This window comes from Branchiostoma belcheri, unplaced genomic scaffold (genome assembly GCF_001625305.1).
Source record: "Branchiostoma belcheri isolate BF01 breed outbred unplaced genomic scaffold, Haploidv18h27 scaffold130, whole genome shotgun sequence".
Classification (NCBI taxonomy): domain Eukaryota; kingdom Metazoa; phylum Chordata; class Leptocardii; order Amphioxiformes; family Branchiostomatidae; genus Branchiostoma; species Branchiostoma belcheri.
Window position 1 is genome coordinate 154,890 of NW_017802714.1, and position 4,393 is coordinate 159,282.

A 4,393-nucleotide genomic window follows, 5' to 3' on the forward strand; every position below is an offset into this window, starting at 1 on the left:
AAAATTCCAAAACCAAAGACGATATTCCAAAACAATCTGCTGTTCTGGAATACTTGTGTCATACCCTTTCAAACGATACCAAACTCTTCCGTACTAGGACTTTCGGTTACCCTAACCCTAACCCAAACACTAAGCATAACATGATCATTAACTTTTTACCATAGCGTCATCTGAAAAGTTTAAACACATACAATTCCAAAACCAAAGACGATATTCCAAAACGGTTTGCTGTTCTGGAATACTTGTGTCATACCCTTTCGAACGATACCAAACTTTCCCTTTCTAGGATTTTCGGTTACCCTAACCCTAACCCAAACACTAAGCATAACATGATCATTAACTTTTTACCATAGCGTCATCTGAAAAGTTCAAACACGTACAATTCCAAAACCAAAGACGATATTCCAAAACGGTTTGCTGTTCTGGAATACTTGTGTCATACCCTTTTGAAATATACCAAACTTTTCCATTCTAGGACTTTCGGTTACCCTAACCCTAACCCAAACACTAAGTATAACATGATCAGTAACTTTTTACCATAGCGTCATCTGAAAAGTTCAAACACGTACAATTCCAAAACCAAAGACGATATTCCAAAACTGTTTGCTGTTCTGGAATACTTGTGTCATACCCTTTCGAATGATACCAACTTTTTCCTTTCTAGGACTTTCGGTCACTGCATCAAAGTAAAAAAAATATATTAAATCAGAGCCTTTTCTTGTCTCCTCTCTATAGTTATCTCCCAACCACCTTCCTATATGGCAACATACGTCTTTCCCCATTTTGGGCATGATGCTCATGCAGTCAAATTCCTGCCGGGTCCTTGCGGCCATGTTCTGTCACCTTCAAGTTTATCAAAATTTCCTCTGCCTGACTCTTGACAAGCATAATGACTCCTGAGTCATCATGGTTGTCATTCTGTCCAACCCACGTGCTGTCAACCTTCTATACCCGGCCAACAACCACAATACTTCCTTACCAGGTGGTAATGATGAAAAAACCTTTTCCGTTCGTCTATCATATATCTTTTATTGTAAGACAGAGTAAATATTGTTTCTGTCGTCCCGTTTCTAACCTGTGAGCAGATGTGCCAGTCGCCTGTGCTACTCCGTCTGAACCATGTCTGGAGCCTGAGTAGCAGCCTGCACTTCCATCCTATCCTCCAAGGGGGCGCAGCTACACGCATGTGTCTCCATGTAGAAGTGATGCTGGGCAGAAACTCGCGACCTGCCCTGAAATGCGATGAGGTGCTCCAGCCAGGGCGCCTGGTGGCACAGATAATGTTTGTCAGACTTTGCGCTCAAAGGAAAGACACTACATTTTGCTTTATGCTGAGTACTACCGTGTGTACTTCCAACCCATATGGCTACCACCAACAAAACTACAGATCACTGGCCGAGTAATAAGAAACCTCCATAAACTGACCCACCCCATAACAAGAACAGATACATATAGAATACAACACGGTGTATTCCGTATCGCCCAAGGTACCAGCCCGACCGCGCGTCGGATCGCCCGACGGCCGAAGGCTGGAGGGAGATCCGATCCGCGGAAGGGCTGGGACCGAGGGTAATGCGGAATACACCGTGTTGTATTTTCTTTATGTCATATCCACCCAAGAAAACGCGCCTTTCAATGCAAAATGAGCGAAAATTTGGTGTCCCTAAACCCCAAAAAAATGCGACAACATCAATTCCAACGTCCAAATTTTGTATTCGAATTTCGAAATCGGTGCACGCGGTTAGGCCGAAACGCGTTCGAATCGTTCCACGGAACATTTGGAAGGCCCGGGCCGTACGCAATAAGAACCCCCCGGGCCGTACCGCTAGTTATCACACGGGCCGGAACACCCGTATCGAACGTAATCGCGGCCCAGGTAGGACATAAAGTAACTTTCCTGTTCCATACAAAGTCATGTGTAGTTTACTCAGCAAACCAGGACAATATCAAATGTATTACGTACTTTTAATTTATAAAAGTTGAATATTCACTACAGTGTTCCTTATGCCTGCGTCACATTGTCGACGAGCTTCGGCCGTACGCGTATTTGTCAATCGCCGAAAGATCGGCCGATTTTGAGATCGACCGACGATCGCGCGTATTTTTCGCTTCAAAATCGTCGCCGTCACATTGTGCGAGGCTCGGGCGATTGCTTGGGAATGCATCTATGATATTAAATGTCCCATGATGTAGCAGTACCTTTTGTACACGGGCGAAGTGAGACCAGACCATCCTCGTAGAAAGATAATACAATGTAGTTCAATTAATGTTCATGTATTTCTTATCAAATTTTTTTTGCGGAATTTATGGAGCGAACGTGCAGAATAAGATGATCATAGAAAAGGAAATTGGGTAGTAAACTGAACCTACATGTTAATAAATCAGCCATAGTGTGAAAATTACAGACTAATAATAAAGTAGGCAAAATTTGTAATCGCCCGTCACTCGGGCGAGCGTCGTCCGAGCGACGGGCAAACCACGTGCGATCGACGGGCGCACGTCGTCCGAATGCTTGCCCTACACCTGGACCATTACGTGTATCTGGTCCGTTGTCAAATTCATGAACAACAGGTACTTGTGACCCACTATAACCTCCTTGATGTGACAAAATGGCGCCGAAGAAAATGGTCAAAAGTGTCTCCAGGCTACCAAAAAGAAGGTCACAGAACACCGCGAAGATGACCCAGAGTCCGGGGATGAAGTTGCCCCTGGGAATAAGGATGGTAGTGGTGACGAAGTAGACGGTGGCCTCAAGCACAACCTAGAAAACGCAATAGCGGACTTCTATGAGGCCAACCCACTTTTTTTACGATAAGAGACTACAAAAATAAGGAGAAAAAGAGAGTCCTTATGGAACAGTTCTGTAGGACATCTGGAATGGGGACCGAACGTAAGTTTCCACATGGTCATTATTCATGAAGTTGACATGGAATTGTTCTTTCACCATGCTATTGTTTTCTTGTCTTTTTTGTGGTGTTTTTGCCAGGGTATGAAGAATTTCGGTAATGTTCCTTGTCATTCAGATTCAAATTCAATTATGTGAACATTTGGGCTTTCGGGGAGCCATCCTTAAAGTGATTTGGCTTTCACATTAATGTGTTTGCGCTTTTTCCTATGTGAAGCTGAAGACATCACCAGGAGATTCAAGTCCCACAGGACGGAATATGTACGACTGAAGCGGTTGAAAAGAGGGAAGTCCGGGGTTGTGTCTCACCAGCCTACAACGCTGGAAACTGCAGCGGTATCAGTTTTGTGTAACCAAACTTCCAGACGACCTGGGATCGGTAAGTACATGTATTCGCATTTTGGTTCGGTGAGTCTGAAAAGTGTACCTTCTCTCTTTGTGTTTATTCGCGAATGGTGAAAAGCTTGACCTTTCTTTATGATATGCTTTAGGTTCCAAATCCGGACGAGGGGGAGGAAGTAGACGATGAGGAGGTAGAGGACGATGGAGAGGTAGCTGGAACTTTGACAGACGGGACGACCCCCTGTGGCTCTTCCGCTATCGGGTCCGTTGGGACGAGGCCGTGTCCCGACGGCAGGACGCCCATCAAGAAGAAACCAGCCACAACTCCCAGTATTTCTGATGTACTCGCCAGTTTCTTACATGACATTGATAAGGAGAAGAAGAGGGCACAGCAAGAAGTAAATGTTTAATTGTAGTTTTGTACGTTAAACGCTTAATTGCACAACGATACATCAGTACCCATTGCAATGTAAAGTTACTTTGTATTGTTTTCTTGCCCCATGCTTGTTGGAAAACATCGCCAAGGAGGCACAGGGGCCAATAGATGAAAGGGTCGCGTGGGGCCAGTGGCTCATGTCCACTTGTCTTCGAGTCCCATTTGAAAACTTCCAGCACTATCAGAGGGACACCTATGACGCGACACTACGCTGGATGCCACATAAGCCTGTGTCACAGGCTAGACCACTGCAAGGCCCATCGGCTTTGCAGCCACCACTAGTGCAACGTACATTCCCTTGCAGCCCCAGCAGGCACAACAGCAAGAGTTTCCCAACATCATCATCTTCAGTACTGCTTAGCCTTCTAAAAAGAAGATTACTAGCAGCTGCGCTTTAGTACTGTGTGCAAAGTGCAAACAAAGGGTAAGGTAGGGATGGACGTGGACAAGTGCAAGGACAGGACAAGTGGAATCAGTGGTGCTAGTGTTACACGTATTTACATATGTACAAGGACCGGGAGGCAGCTCAATGCAGCGAAGCCCGTCCCAGCTCTGCTTTGAACTGGGAGATGGACTTCGCCTCCGCCACACTGGGCTCAAGTTCATTCCACTCCTTGATGGTGCGAGGGAAGAACGAGAGCCTGTAATAGTTGTTCTTACTCGCGATGGTCTGCAGCTTTAAAGCGTGATTAGTGCGGCGGGAGCATCGA

General features: G+C 45.5%; 1 pseudogene; it reads left to right on the forward strand.

Moving 5' to 3' along the window:
• Positions 1-1,085: 1,085 nt before the first annotated feature.
• The window catches only part of LOC109464003, a 12,798-nt pseudogene continuing 9,490 nt past the window's right edge, over positions 1,086-4,393 (forward strand).